This window comes from Oryctolagus cuniculus, chromosome 1 (genome assembly GCF_051225735.1).
Source record: "Oryctolagus cuniculus isolate XC-2025 breed Fujian yellow rabbit chromosome 1, ASM5122573v1, whole genome shotgun sequence".
Classification (NCBI taxonomy): domain Eukaryota; kingdom Metazoa; phylum Chordata; class Mammalia; order Lagomorpha; family Leporidae; genus Oryctolagus; species Oryctolagus cuniculus.
This window is the reverse complement of record NC_142867.1, coordinates 129,402,657-129,419,227: the sequence shown is the minus strand read 5'-3', so window position 1 is coordinate 129,419,227 and position 16,571 is coordinate 129,402,657. Positions and strand designations below refer to the sequence as shown.

The 16,571-nt window shown below is 47.4% G+C and overlaps 1 pseudogene; it reads right to left on the bottom strand.

Annotated features, from left to right (window-relative positions):
* Positions 1-590: 590 nt before the first annotated feature.
* LOC103345103 (uncharacterized) lies at positions 591-10,946 on the bottom strand (annotated as a pseudogene).
* Positions 10,947-16,571: the final 5,625 nt, after the last annotated feature.

Genomic DNA, 16,571 nt, shown 5'->3' with positions numbered 1-16,571 from the left:
AGGCAATATCACCAGAGGCATAGGCTGCTGCATTCTGCCCTCGCCTCACTCTCAGACCCTGGCATTTCCTCCAGTCCTCCCGACCCCACGCTGTGGGATCAATGTGTCCTGTCCCCTCTCACCTCTGTGCATCTGCACTTTCCACGCTGCTCCACAGCGTGACCCTTTTGTCTGCACAATTTCCCCTGCAATCTTCCCTCCAACTCTCCCCTGGGAATGTACTTCCCCAATTTTCTTCTGTTATTTTTGCATTTGTGTTCCTGAGAGCGTGAGGTTGTTTGTTATCCCAAGAAGCAAAGGCCCTCCGTCTTAAGAGTCTGCTCAAGACGAAATACCTTGCCTGTTCTAGGAATATACACAACTGAAAGATAATGGTAGAGAGCCGAGACGCTCGTGCCATTGGAAACAAGGAAGGCACTGCATTTAACTGGGTCTCAAAGCTTCTCGGATACAAAATAGTTGGTCATGCGTGCATAATCTGTTTGACATTTCCACAAAGTGAAGATGCAAGAGCAAGAGAAACTTCACTCAAGAGAAGAGAAAGTCATGAGGCTCTGAAGTGTCTGTTGAAACGAGGCTCTCCTGTCTGCTTAGAAACAGTGAAGTTTGTGTTGTGTCTGATCCAGTGCCCAAGGTAAGCCCACATCTCTTCTTGGCCTGGGCAAGTTTTTCCTCCAAAGTCATGAATTGTATTTTCCTGTTTTGTCACCTTTCTCTCTGCAGATTTGGCACAGGTATGGCACAGGCATCAATCTCTTTCAGCTTGTCAAAAATAATTTTAATTTCTTCTTAATATTCATCCTCTTCTTCGGAACACTTTTCAGTTAGCAGCCGTGAGTGAGCCCAGATTGTCAGCAACATCCCTGACTCCTTCTGTGGTTCAACACATTTTAGTTCAGACACCACTGGCTCCTGAGCTCTGTCCAACTGAGCTCCAGAATAACCAGTTTATGAGTGACCTCGCTGTGTTTCCCATCAGCCTCCGCAGCAATGTGCTTGACCAATTTGAGCTGTATCTCCTCAATCCCCATCTCCTCATCTTTCACTGCCTGGTGTTCTATCTCCTTCATTCCCCTATTGCTGTCATCTGTGGCCTTTTTTGCTCCCTCAAGTTTCTGTAAGAACATGGCCAGTTGTTCTTGAGCCCTGTCCAACTCCTTCTCCTTGAACTCAATGCTCCCATGAGAACTCCCACATCACCTTCAGCGTCTATTCACCATCCAGCTCTTGCCGCAGGCCTGCACCTGGTTCTTGGCCTTGCCCACCTGCTGCTGCAGGACCTGGATCTGGATCTTATTTATGTATTTGAAAGTCAGAGTTATAGAGAGGGAGCAAGAGATACAGAGAGAGAGAGAGAGAGAGAGGTCTCTCATCTGCTAGTTCACTCCCTAAATGGCCACAGCCACCAGAGCTGGGCCCATCTGCAGCCAGGAGCCAGGAGCTTCTTCCCATATGGGTACAGGAGCTCAAGCACTTGGGCCATCTTTTACTGCTTTCCCAGGCCATAAGCAGAGAGCTGGATTGGAAGAGGATCAGCACATGAACTGGTGCTCACATGGGATACCGACACTTCAGCTGGAGGCTTAGCCCACTACACCACAGTACCAGCACCAGCAATATTATAATTTATTTTTCCTCTTTAATTGCTCCTTGACAGTGAGCAGAAGTGTAACTGATTCTTCCATGTTGAATTTATGTCCCACAGTGTTTCTGAATTCACCTATTAACTTTAACAGTTATTTTATATCTTGTGTGAAATCTTTAGTATTTTCCAGATATATGAACATGTTATCTGCAAAGATAATTTTGCTTCTTTCTTTTCAGTTCGAATGCCTTTTATTTTTTCTTGCAGGAACTTGGAAGTCTGAAATTATTAGCATGGTGGTGTCCTTCACTTTCCTGGTTCCCAGAACTCTTTCTAGCTGGCTCCATTCACACGGTAATATGCATTCAAGCTGCCTTCATGCCTTCTAGTGGCTTCATAGCCAATTTATTTTTCTCACTGTATGATACTCCATGGTCTGAATATACCATATTTGATTTATCCATTCACCTACCAGAGGGCGTGCTGGTATCAAGGACTGGGAAATTGTGAATAAAGTTCCTGTAAATATATCTGCTGGTTTCCTAGTGTGGATATAAGTTTTCAGTTCACTTGAGTAGAAACCAAAGAGCATGATTACTGAGTCATGTAGGAAGAGTAGATTTCTTTTTGTGAGAAAACTACCAAACTGTCGCCCAGGGGGCTGTTCCATGTAACACTCCCACCAGCAACAAACGGATGCTCTTTATGCTCCATATTCTCACAGCAATTGTCAGTGTTGAGGATTTTAGCTATTTTAATGGAGGTATTGTCTTAGTTTGTTTTGTTCTTCTGTAATAAAATATGTGAAACTGATGTAGGCCAGTTGATTGTAGATGGGTGGATTAATTTCTGGGGTTTCAGGACCAGCACTGTGGCATTGAAGGTACAGCTGCCACCTGCAGCACCAGCATACCATATCAGCGCCAGTTTGAGTCCAGATTGCTCCCCTTCCAATTCAGCTCCCTGCTGATGTGTCTGGGAAAGCAGTGAGGGATGGCCCAAGTCCTTGGGCTCCTGCACCCATGTGGGAGACCCAGAAGAAGCTCCTGGCTCCTGACTTCAGTCTTGCCTGGTCCTGACCATTGCAGCCCTTCTGGAATGAACCAGAGGATGAAGGATCTATCTCTGTGTCTCTCCCTTTCTCTGTCTCTGTAACTCAGACTTTAAAATAAATAAAATAAGTTTTCTCTTTTTTTTACTTCATGGGTAGAGACAGAGAGAGAGACAGAGAGAGAGGTCTTCCTTCCATTGGTTCATTCCCCAAATGGCCACTACGGCCGGCGCTGCACCGATCTGAATCCAGGAGCCAGGTGCTTCTCCTGGTCTCCCATGCGGGTGCAGGGCCCAAGCACTTGGGCCATCCTCCACTGCCCTCCCGGGCCACAGCAGAGAGCTGGCCTGGAAGAGGAGCAACCGGGACTAGAACCTGGTGCTCATATGGGATGCCGGCGCTGCAGGTGGAGGATTAACCAAGTGAGCCACGGCGCCGGCCTCTAAAATAAATGAAATAAATTTTAAAAGAAAAGAAAAACAAACTGATGTAAACAGGCAAACAGGATAAAATTGATTAAGTTTTCAGCTGGAAGACCATGCCTTCACCATGCCCCTGTGTGATCTCATGCCACTACCTGACCACACCTGTATGCCCACCTGCCAATCAAACTAATTAACCACTCCCCTTTAGAAGTGGATAAAAGGCGTGGAACCCGGTGGGCCCTGCCCTTTTTCCCTTATTTTCCCTTGCTGCCCTGGGTCCCCTTGTTGCCCTGCACCTTGCAGGCACGTGGCCTTCGGGCCACCACTCTCTGTGAATTTACTTCATTGCACGTGATAAGCTGCTTGTAGCTGCTCATAACCAAACGCTTGCTGTACGCGGCTCCTGGCCTGCTCTCTGCTTGGTATGGCCCCAACCTAATTTCCAGACTTCCCTTTCTCCTTTAGATACAGCCCTCACTTTCCTATACATTTCTCTCGCTGAATAAAAGCTTAAAAACTTAACCACGTCGCCTGGTCTATTTGAGCCAGTATTCAGAATTCTTTGAATTTGTGGCAAGAACCCACACAGCTTATTACTTTCAGAAATATTAATAAGCAGATCGGTTTCCAAACTGAGTGATTATACAGAACAGACTTTGACTTTTCACAATTCTGGAGGCTGGGAAGTCCAAGATCAAGGTGCCCACAGGTTGGACTGTGTGGAGAAGCTGGCCTCTGCTTCCAAGAGGGCAGCTCATTGCTGTCAGAGGGAGAAATCCTGTGTCTTCACATGGCTAAAAGCCAAAGGGCAACAGAACAAATATTGCAGCAGCCTCTTTTATAACAGCCTCATCGCCTCATCTCCTTTTAAAGTCCCTAAACGTCAATCTGCTCACATTGTCCAACACGTTTCAATCTCTGAACCTCGGAAGAGACACATTCAAAGCGTAGCACCTCCTTGCTCTTTGGTTTGCAGTTCCTCAGTGATGTAAGAGGGAAGCGTCTTCTCACATGCTCGTTGGCATCTGTGTATCTTCTATGGAGAAGCCTGCTTAGATGTTTTGCTAGTTTTTTTTATTATTTTTATTTTTATTTTTTTGACAGGCAGAGTGGACAGTGAGAGAGAGAGACAGAGAGAAAGGTCTTCCTTTTGCCGCTGGTTCACCCTCCAAAGGCTGCCGCGGCCGGCGCGCTGCACTAATCCGAAGCCAGGAGCCAGGTGCTTTTCCTGGTCTCCATGTGGGTGCAGGGCCCAAGCGCTTGGGCCATCCTCCACTGCACTCCCTGGCCACAGCAGAGAACTGGCCTGGAAGAGGGGCAACCGGGACAGAATCCGGCGCCCCGACCAGGACTAGAACCTGGTGTGCCGGCGCCGCTAGGTGGAGGATTAGCCTATTGAGCCGCGGCGCCGGCCTTGCTTGTTTTTAAATTAGTTTATTTACTCCTGTTCAGTCTTAGCAATTTCCTTCCTGTTTTGAATGCCTGATTTTATTTATCAGTTGTATGCTTTGCAAAGCTTTTTCTCCCACTCCATAGCTTATTTCATATGCTTTTTGACCAACCAGTATGCCCTGTTTCTGTAGTGTCTAAATATTTTACTAACTTGTCTTTTGTCATTTTACTGTTGACTTGCAATGGTCTTTGAATCATCGAGTCTTACATTAGGTCGCCAGCCCCCAAACCTCTGGGTCCCACATCTGCACATTCCAAGTACAGTGTATCAAAAATTCTAATAATGAATGTGTAGACGTTTTTCCTTGTTACTATTCCCTAAATACTGCAGGATAACAGCTATTTATCTATGATTCACATTTTATTAGGTAATAAAAATAATCAGAGATGATTTAAAATATACGGGAGGAAGGCCTAACGTTTTACGCACTTGGTTCAACATTTCACATGAGGGTCTTGAGCACTCGCAGGTCTCGGTATCTGAGGGGTTCAGAAAGCAATTCAGTGTGGATACATTCACCTATACATTTCTTTCTTTAATGATTTCTCTTAACGAGCCCTTAAATCTTAATTATGTCAAATAAATAATTTTAATGTATTTTGTTTTCTGTATCCTCTCTCCATGGAGTTTCTAAAACTATTCTCCCATTTTTTTGCCTGCAGATTTTATAACTTGGCTTTCATGTTGAGGTCAGAGATCTATCACAGATTCACTCTGTGTGCAGGGGAAGAGCAGAGCAGAAGACTATAGTCAGAGGACTCTCAGGGATGGGATTCCACTGAGGGGCAGGCAGCGTGAGGGTGACAGCACCTGGGGCTGAGTGTAAGCCGCCAGGTCACAAGGGAAGGGCATTGAAGGAGGAGAATGCACCACGTGCAGACGCATGCGGGAAAGAAAACACTATGGAGTAGCCAAGGAAGCTCCCGTGACTTAGTGATCCAACAAGGGTGTTTAACACCACACTTGAAGGGTATTTAGAGAGGCAGAATCTCAGGGCTCATCACCCCTTTACCCATGGCCTGTATCCCTTGTCTTCAGTCCTGCCTTCCATCAGGGATTTTCCATTTCGGCTCAGTTTAGCCAGAAAAGCCCCAGGCCAGGTCAGTTCCATGATGTTACTTCTCCTCCTCTGCACCTCCCCTGAGACCCACAGTGGACAATGAAGCCTAGTTTCTCCCAGCAGAGGTCTAGGCTCAGGCAGGAAAGGCTTCACTTGGCCCTGGGGCTGAGCACTGACAAAGATCTCACCTCTCTCATTTCAGGATCATCATGCATTGGGAGTGAAAGGAAACAGACCCATTCAGGGCCAATGCTATGTTTCCACAGAATAATTGGCTGTCACACCAAAACGGAGTGTGTTCTTTTGTTTCTGGTAAGGCCCAGCACAGGTGGAGAAAACTGTGTGTGAAAAACCATAGACAAGATATTCAATGATTCCTGATTTGCAAAGCTTTAACAAAAGCATGCACAAGAGGAGGAAGCGTAGTGCTTCATGCTGCCAACAGATCGAGTGTTCATTGGAATGATTTGTATAAATCCAAGACAATACTGCACATTTTTCATAATTTATTTCCATTAAACAGCTTTCCCCTTGCATTAAGTGTATTTATATCTATGCAATGAGATCAGCCAAGTAGCAGCTCTGAGCTAGGTTTTTCTTTTTTAATAAAATTCTAATGCCACTCTAGGAGACAGCAGTGAGTGACAGAGAAGGTGACAGCAAATTGTAAGGGAACCAGAGAGAGCAGGAGGTAAGGGGGTAGTGAGAGGCTGGCACTGACTGGTCAAAAGGGACAAAGCAGTCCTCAGCTGGCAACGGCTATGGGACATCGGGGGACTAAACTGGTGAATGGGAGCGATCCTCACACCTCCACACTCTCTCTCATCTGTGTGTGTGTGTGTGTGTGTGCCTGTCTCTCTGTCACATTGCCTCACAAATTTGCAGGGAGACTGGAATCTTTCCAAAGCTTGGAAAGGCTGGTTTGTGTGTTTGTCTTGCAGGGTACTTTGAACAACACCCAGCACATTGTTTGTGCAAAGTGCTTCTTGGATCTGATTGAGTCCAAGGGTTGGGATAGAGGAGAGCTGGAAGGAGAGGCCAAACTGGAGCCCAAGCAGGGAGGAGAAGGAACATAATAGAATATTGTGGAACGGGGGACACAGAGGGCTCAGAAATGAAGTAGGAAGGGCGTGCAACAGGCATAAAAGAATTTGGCTAAAGTATAAAAATGAGGAGGAAGACAGGTCAGGTGTTTGGACACATGCTCAATAGACCGCAACTGCTATCAAGCTCCAGGGTCTCCCAGAGGCCATGACATTGGGACATATTAACCTCATGGCCCGTAGAGGCCTGGAATGCTCATCTGTTCCGTTGTTCCATGGACCAAGGCTTTTTCTGAGGCACTCTGAGTGCACTGAAGATGCCGCACAGTGAGTGTTCCCTAGGGAGCCACTGAAGACGCGCAGGGAGGACTGTATTGGTGTTTGGTGCTTGAGCTGGTGCGTCTCTGGAAGACAAGAACCCAGCTCTTGGACACAGAAGTACAGGATCCTACATCAACTCCACGCAGCCCAGGGAGCCTCAGAAAGTCTCCTTAGGGCCAGTCTGTGCTGAGTGCAACAGAAAAGAGAGAAGTGCACGAGAGGAACTCCTTATCACAATCCAGGGCATAGGGGAGGGGGAACAAACAATCATCAGATGTCAGTCACATACCAAACACTGTGCCAGATGCCCTGTGATCTCATCCACTCTGCAGGACTATGGGGAGTGGGCCATCTTGTTCCCATTTTTACAGAAACGAAACTAAGTCTTAAAAATTCTACACCACTTGCCTAACCCACAAGCAACAGATGTGGGATCAGACCAATCATCTGATAGATGAAGACAAGGTGAAGCTCCACTCCAATCCATCTTTGTGACCCAGTGTCTATTGCAACAGCTGCAAAATTGCAGATGTTCAGTGAATATTTATCAGATGAATGAGTATCGTAAGGTGTGTTAGAAAGCTTCTCATTACTATAAGGAAATACCTGAGGTAAGCCACACATGAAGGGAAGAGAGGCATATTTAGCTCACTATTCTGGCAGCCAAAAGTCCAGAGTTGGAGGTGGGCTTTGGCAAAGACTCCCATGGCAGATGACGGATGGCAGATGGCAGATGGCAGAGTATGGGTGGAGGGAGGAAGGCTCACACAGCAAGCCAGAAAACAGAGAGAGGTACTGGGCTCAAATGCAGACTTCTATAACAAACCTCTCACAAGAACTCAGAGACCACAGCAGAACACCCATCTGAGGCCACAGCCCCAATGGCTGAGGACCCCCTCTCGGCTCCCCTTCCGAACACCAGCGTCAGAGCAAGTTTTCACCCTCTCAGTGCTATTAACTCTTCACTTTAGGGGTGAAATTTCTGTATGAATTCAGGTACCAAGACATAGTCCGCCCACAGCACAGAGAAAACACAACTTGTTTTGTAACGTGAAGGGAGACAAGATTTTGTTTGAGAGAACTAAGATGTCATAGAATTGGTGACATATGAAATGCTCTTTTTTTAAAAAAATGTGTTTGAGATGCAAAGAGACACAGACAGACATCCAGATACACAGACAGAGGTCTTGTTTGCTATTTCACTCCACAAATGACTACAGTGTCTGGGCCAGGACTGAAACAGAAGCTGGGGGGCAGAAGCTCAGTGCAGGTCTCCCATCTGAGTGGTAGAGACCCAGGTACCCGAGCCATCTCCTGCTGCCTCCCAGGGTCTGTAGTAGCAGGAAGCTAGAGTTAAACCCAAAGCTCTGATGTGGGGTATGGATATCATAACTAGCATCATTTTTACTAGGCTAAGGGTATGTAGACTGATGAGCAGGGACGGTATGAGGGCAGAGGAAGAAAATTCAGGTATAGGAAAGATACAAATTTATCTCCAACATAAGTGCCTGCTACCAGCACCATATTTTGTCTCGGTCAGTCTCATTTGTCTTCCTGAGCTACATGACAGATGATATTTGTCAGCCCTGTTTGGTGCAACCTATTTTAAACAAATAGAAACAGGATGAATACAGAGAGTGTGCATTTATTTAATTGTGGATGGCACAGCCTATTGTGGGTCACTTACAGATTGGATCACAAAACAAGGCTTCAAAAATAATTTAGAAAAGATGGGAAGATGGGTCAAAGCCAATAAGACTGACATTTACAGAGATAAATATGAGTCACTTACTCCATAAACATCATGGAGGGTGCCTGGGTTTCAGGGCCACGGCGCTGATACTTGAACTGAGCTGTCCAGAAGCAAACAGGCATTTGTCGGGTGGAAAAGACCCCAAGCACTGGTGGAAAAACAATGCCAGCAGGCACAGAGCTTGGAAGGCACGACCTGGGGGAGATGCACTGTTCATGTGTTTGTTCTATAAAAGTGCACTGGATGTCAGCCACACGGCAGACCAGGGCACTGGGCACACCGCTCTGGGCTATACCACTGCTAGTTGCTGAAAAGGAAAATAAGTGAGTAACAGGGTGACTGATGGGGCTTGCATTATGCAAAGAAGGGGAGCAAGAAGAGCAGCTGGTGTCCCCCCAAAAGTTCACGTGCTGCACAATTAATCCTCAAATTGGTACATGGGTGATCTTTGAGAGAGTAACCTCTGGGAGGTGGTTAGGATTAGAGGAGGCCATGAGGGTGGGCCTGTGATGGGACTGATGGCTTTGTAAAAATAGCAAAAAGGAGCTGAGCTGGTGCAGTGCAGGCCTCTTTCCATGAGGTGCATGCCACCATGTTAGGGCACAGCCAGAGGGTCCCTCCTAGAGAACGCCCCTCTGCCTTGGATCTCCAGCCTCCAGAGCCCTGAGGCAATAAATCGCTGTTCTTTGTAAATGCCCAAGTCTGGCGTAGTGTGCTATAGTGCACAAAATGGACGGAGACAGCCACCAACAGGCGGACTGATGGCGTAGCCAAGTTGTCCCTGTTTAGGGAGCCCTTAGTCACACAAACAGGACTGGAAGCAGGTGACAGCTAAACAGATGCCTTGTCAATGGCAATGGGTCAGCTTTTCAAAGACCAACGATAGCACGACTATAGCAAACCAAAGGCTTTCAGGTCCTTCTACCCGCAGGCATGGGACATCACGGTGTGCCCCCTTCCCAGGGATTTCATAGACAACCCAAGGAAGCAGGAGGCCTAGAGGCAGTAACCAACAGTCTTTCTCCTCCCTGGTTACCAGGTTGAAGGGCTTATACCACAGTTTAACCATGGCTCTGGGTGCTCCTCTGTTTCTCTCTGCTCATGCAGAATAAGCTTCCTCTGGGCTCGAAACCAGTCCCCCAAACAGTGCTTTGAATGCAGAGGCTTGATACCATCAGGCCCCAGTCTCACGTCCACCCTCATTAGCTTAACTCACTGAATTGAGGGAGTGTTACAGCCAGCCTTGCAAGTGTCTAATCACCGGACTCATTAGGTCATTTGCTTCTCCAATAGATTACACGATGGTGGTCAGTATTGTCTTGAGAGGTTTCCTTTAGGAGAATTCCAGGTCTGGGGCAGGAAGTAACCACCACCTGCATATAGCCACCAGGCTGACTGAAGCCCTCTTGGGTCATCCTACCAGCCAACCAACCAGAGCAAGACAACCTTTCAAGCCAGGTGTAATCTCACCACCTGTGTCCCTCAAGGATCACCAGCGGCTCAAAGCTCCTTCATGATTTTATTAGACCGGCTTCCCCTTTCTTGTAACCTCCTTAAAACCCCAAAGCACGCCCATGCAGAGGGCATTAGTTCTTGAGATGGAGGTCTGCTACCTCCTCATCTGCCAACAGGTTAAACTTTCTCTTTCTTCAGCCTCAAATCTTGTCTTTATGATTTTGATTTGGAACTGGGGACAGGGACCAAGCTTTTGGTAACAGGCTCTTCCGCCTGCACTGTACACACACTGCTGCTCCCCCACAGCACAGTCTCTGGCCAATGTGCTGTCCACACTGAAAGCTGAGTGAAGGCTGAGTCCAGGGCCAGACAGAAGTGAAGCTCTACAGCCCTTGGTTGTCACTGCCATCATTGTTAGAAAACCACGCCCTACCTTCCCCACTTGCTATCCTGCAAAAGCTCCTTGTTGCCTTCATAATCAAACCCCAATTCCAGTCCTTGCCTCCACTCAGCATCAGCTTTGCAATTCAACACAAGACGCCTTCTTCACCAAGGTCTTGCAGAGGCCCCTGGTGTGCATTGCTGGGGGGGGGGGGGCAGCCTCTGGAGTGTCTGGCGAAGGGCCGCTGTCCAGGAACGCGTGCTCCGTTTCTTGCTTGTGCTGCATCCCACAGCCTGGCCGAGAGAGAGCACTGCGGACACTCAGGAAATGTTTGCTCAGAGGTTCTCTCGTCCTCACGTTCTTCCCGGAGCAAGTTTTCCTCCCACATCCGCAGTTCAAGTTCTCTTTCACAAGCCATTCCTAATCCTTCTCCCTGTTCCAGAAGACTTCGTACCTGCCCCTGCAGCCTGCTCCACCGCAGTGCTTGTCTCCTTGTGTGTCTGCATTTCTGTGTCCACGGGGCACTGCCAGCAGCTCCAGGGGGTGGCTCATCTTCCCACACCTGAAACTGCACAGAGCCTCAGGGAGAGCAAGCACTTGGTAAGTGTTCCCTGAGTGACTGATGGAAAATGGAATGAGAAATACAGATGAATGCATTCCTCAAATACAATGAAGAGCAGCCACAACACTTGCTTTTGTGCAGAATGAAGATGCACCTTTCCAAATGCCCATCTGCATAACGTTGTCATTAATTATGTTGGCTCTTAGACATTCTTTTATTGCACAACACGATTAGCACATGATGAATACAGAAAGGAGAGCTTTGACTAATGCAGTATTCATACAGGATGCTGAAGGGAGAAGAAAAGCGAATTTAAGTGCAGTCCCTTTCCCACTGGAGGAGAGGTGAAAAGGAAAGCTGCAAGTGTGACCCTAATTAGATTAGCGATTCTCTGTGGGAAGGAGTGCCTGCCCTGGAAGCAAGAGCTGTCCCTGTCACTGTGTGGTTCATTCAAGAAGCCAGAAGATGGCTGAGGAGTCTGTCTCCCAAGCACCTGAATCCCCTCACTGCACCGTGGAGTTCACAGTGGCCAATGTGACTGAGTCACACCTCAGCTGGGGGAACACTTTAGTCCCCCACCGAATCTGGTTTCAGCAGGGACAGGGAACAGGGTGTATTAGGAAAGAGGTCCCTCCTTTGAGCTCCACTTCCTTTCTTCTAGCCTCCATATGAGGCTGAGTCAGAAAAGCACTAAGGGTTCTGCTGTCCCAACCTTCAGTACCTTGGCTCTAGGCCTGCACACCAGGAACCCTGCCCTCCATCCTGGAAAGCACCTTATGCCCAGGGGCTCCACCCCCAACCCCACTCTCCAGCCTGTGCCCCTGAGGGAGGAACTGACATTTTGACCAATTACAGAAGCTGTGCTACAAGAGACACACTGTGCCTGGCTCCATCTGGTGTGCCCACTCCTGCGGGGCTAGGGCTCCAGCTACAAACCCCACTGGATGGGCCTCTGTGCTTCCCAGGTTCTTCCCAGCCCTGAATTCAGAGTTCAAGGATTTCTGGAGGAGGTTGGAACCGCAGTGAGGGAAGATACAGGCCAGCAAAGCGAGGGAAGAGTTATGGAGACGTTGCTGACTGCCACGCACTGTGCTAAGCAATTTAACTTGATTTAATCCTCAGAACAATCCAATAAAGTCAGTGCTATTATTATCTTCATTTTATATATGAGGAAACTGAATCCGGGAGGAACTGTGCAGCCAGCTCAGAGTCCCAGCTCTAGCAAGAGGCGGCCAGAGCAGGGTTTGAAATTCAAGTCCATCTGGATCTGAAGCCTGTGCCACTAAGCTCCACTTATGTCAGTTGCAGGGGACAGGGGTCCAGAGAATGCCCAGACTTCTTGGGTTTCTTCTACTCTGATGCATGGGAAGGAAGACTGCCTCGATGGGCCCATACGAGAGCTTTCAGCCCCTTTGACTGTCTACTGGGATGCATAGCATGCACACGCTGGGTTTTTACGTCCTTCATGACAAACTCCCCCAGCCAATTAGCCAGCACCCTGGCGTCCTGGGAACCCATGTGTCCCCAGACTTTCCAGAGGAAAAGTTAGAGACTGAGTAGGGCCTGAACCAACTGAAATTAGACACTTCCAGGCTTCCGACTTGGACATTCACTTACTAGAGAAATATGTATTGATCATCTACTTGGTACTGAGACAGAGAACTGCTGATTAGTGGAAAACCAAATGAAGTTTCCAGAGTGATGGCCAAATGACATAAGGATATTAATCCCAGCAGGGGAGTGTAGGGCCGGTTAATTATCACCCTGCTCTGCCATAGTCAGACCCTTGTCAGGTCAGCCTGACTGTGCATCTGGCAGAAACTGGGGACTTTAAAATGAACCGCCTGGAATAAGTACCAATTAAAGCATTAGGGGACTCGGTTTGGCAGCTTGCAGGCTGCTTGCTCCCATGGTGAGTACTGAGTTATATGCCTGAGAAATGCCGCACCGAGAGGCTCTGGGGTCATGTGGGCACTGCAGAGTGGGGGAGTGGGGGCCTGTCACTCAGAAGCTCCTGTCTAGAGGCCAACCCAAAAGAGGGATTGATTTCACAGTAGGAAGTGGCTTTATTGCTTTCCAATCTCATTATCCTGAAGTGGAGATTTTATTTCTTAGTCCCTAAGTATTTTGCATAGGTGAACTTGGCTCTTTTATCAACTGACTCCACTATTTCAGCGGCTTAATATAATTTTATAAATTAATTCCCGTATTAGTTTCCTATTACTGCTGTAACAGAGTACCACAAACTGTGTTGCCTAAAAAGCTGAGGCATTTTCCCAGTTACAGAGGCCAGGAGTCAGACACGGTCTCCCAGTGCTTAAATCAAGGTGCTGGCAAGGCTGTGTTCCTTCTGCAGGCCCTAGAACAGTCTATTTCTGTGTCTTCTCCAGCTCCTGCACACTGCCTGCAACCTTGGCTCATGAAAAACTCTAATACTACAATCCAGGGAGGACTATCAATGGCCCAGACCCTTTAGAAATGAAAGTTTGCATCACCCTATCAGGTGAAGCCTCAGGCCCAGCTGAGGTGCTTGCCATAGCAAAGACAACACAAGACAGGTAATAGAAGATGGTTGCTATGAATATCAGTCACAACCATGCAGCCAGGTGCAGAGATCAGGACTGCGTCAGGAGTATTTCACAATACGTTATGAACTGTGTTACAAGCTCTTCTTCCCATTCTCACCTACATCCGCATAGACTTACACCACTGTGTTATTGCAGTGTTCACCACAGCACTTACGTTTTAAGATACCAGTGAGCGTAAATGCCACTCAAGGTTTTTGTATCCTCTTCTGTGGAGAGGGTTAGTGCGCTTGGGTGGTCTGCCTGACAGCTGTGTCATGGTAGTTAGGCAGAACACGACCTTGTTATTGTATGCACTCAGAGAATAGGATGACTTAGGTAGGATGCACATGGGAGCTGAACTGATAAGGAACAGACTTGTGGTGTTTAATTTTAGGTGCCAACTTGACTCTACCACTGAGTGCCAAGGATTCAGTCAACCATTATTCTAGATATTTCTATGAAGGTGGTTTTTTGAAAGTGTTCAAATCTGTGGAATTAGAGTAAAGCACATCACCCTCCAAAGCCTCATTCTGCCACAGGCAGCCATCAGGCATGAGCTGCAGGTCCTTACCGGTCTCCTCACTGGATTGTGGACTTGCCGTGCAACACCGTCATGGGAGCACACCCATAGCAAGGGAGGCGGGAATACACCTTTGTCTTGTATCTGACCCATAAGAATCAGTCTGGCAAACAGCTGCAAGTCTCTGCCACACCAAGAATTTGGTGCTACAAATACAAGACAACTGGTCCACCCTCCTGCACTCTTGAGTTATTGAAGTCCTTCTGCGGAGATGCCTTGTTCCCTACTCTCCCTGGGGAAATCTCTGCTGGGCTCGAACCTGACCTCTATGCTGAGCCTGACATATTCAGTCTTAAAACTGGAACCTTCACCAAAACCAGTTTGGATCAAAGTGATCCTCATGGATTGTGTGGCTATTAGGTGCCACGGATCAGGCTAGGTTCCGGGAACAGTCCCTACCCCAGGGGAACTGAAGAGGCCGAAATATACACAAGTAACTTTAATGTGGGTCACATAGTCCCCTGAATGCATAAAGGAGGCCACAGAAAATGCCATGAACGGAAGCCACAAGAGATGGCAAAAGCCAGATAAGGTCCTGCAAACAGGAGAGAAGAAAGAGAAAGACAAAGGAGGTGAAAAGACCCCCAGACAGGCCTAACCCAAGTGCACCAACTTCCTGGCTGTGCCTCTGCACCCAAAAAGACATTGTTTCCTGCAACCCCCATGCATCTGCACTGGAAAAGATGGTCAGTACCCCACAAGGGGTGGGCCCAGGAGCCTAAGGCCTAAGGCCTGAGGCTTATGAAATAGGGAAAGATATTCTTTATGAAAGAGAGGTAGAAGGAGAAAACAATGTTATAAATACAGGGAGTCTTCAAAAAGCTCACGGTGAATGCACATTATGAAAACACTGCACACATATTTCAAACATTTTTGCACCAAAATAAGCTTACATTTTTACCCTATTTTCCATATATTTTGTATGTAGCATCATACAAAAGTAATTGTATAACGAAGTATTTTTTTGAATGGAGAATCACAATAAATTGCAAGTTTAAGAAAACTGGCCAAGAAACTCGATAATCTAGAAAAACACTTGCACTATATTAAGCACATATTTGCCATAACTTTCACAATTCCTGCTCTTTGTTTCTTTGTGTGTTTGGTGAATATCCTTTGATTATTTAATTGTATGACAATGATGTTGTAACATAATTTTCTACAACAAAAACAGAACAATAATGCAGTCTTCACTCTAGCGTAGTTGATTATTTCCTTATTTTTGAAGCTTAATTAGCCCTTGATTATTATTATGTATATTTTTGGATCATTGTCAAATTAAGGGAAGCTCTGGCACCTTCCTGCTGTGTTCAGGATCTGGCTGGTCTGCAACCACATTTGCGTTGATGGCACACACTCACCAGTTTGCATGATGGCATCTATTGGCAATGCATTGTCTGGGTTAGGTCTGACATTTCCAATCATTTTCTCCCAGGGTGTATATATGTCCCATTCCTCTTTAGTAATTATGTCATAGTGCAAGAGTTTATCTACCATCTATAGTCTATATGAAGGTCTTCACTAAACATGTGATAGGCTGCTACCCAAGTACATATGGGCCATCAGACCCAAAAGAAAAATAATCTGTCAAGATTCCCCACAGGTGCTCCTTCAGTCCTGGGGAAATAGTGGGCACCCCTCCTGACAGAGTGCAGGGCTTGGGGAGAGCAGACCCCACACTTAGCTCATGAGTGACTGAGCTGGGCTGCCCTGGAGGCATCCTCCTTCCATTTCAAGCAGGCACGGGATCTTATTCACAGCCAGATATTTTTAAACTTGAGACTAGAGACAGCAGGTCTCATTTACATGTTTTTTTAAATTTTTATTTATTTATTTATTTGACAGGCAGAGTTAGACAGTGAGAGAGAGAGACAGAGAGAAAGGTCTTCCTTCCCTTGGTTTATCCCCCAAAATGGCCGCTATGGCCAGAACTGTGCCGATCCGAAGCCAGGAGCCAGGTGCTTCTTCCTGGTCTCCCACCCAGGTGCAGGGGCCCAAGCACTTGGGCCATCCTCCACTGCCCTCCCGGGCCACAGCAGAGAGCTGGACTGGAAGAGGAGCAACCGGGACTAGAACCCAGGGTGCCGGCGCCACAGGAAGAGGATTAGCCAAGTGAGCCAGGGCACCGGCCAGGTCTCATTTACATGTGGCAGCAAGAAGATGAGCAGTGCTGCTGGCCTGTGCTCTGCTGGAGATAAGGTACCTGATAATTTCCCCCCAAGTTCAGGGGCAGATTTGAAAAGGGAGAGGTGAGGCCAGCGCCATGGCTCACTAGGCTAATCCTCTGCCTTGCGGCGCCGGCACACCGGGTTCTAGTCCCAGTTGGGGCACCGG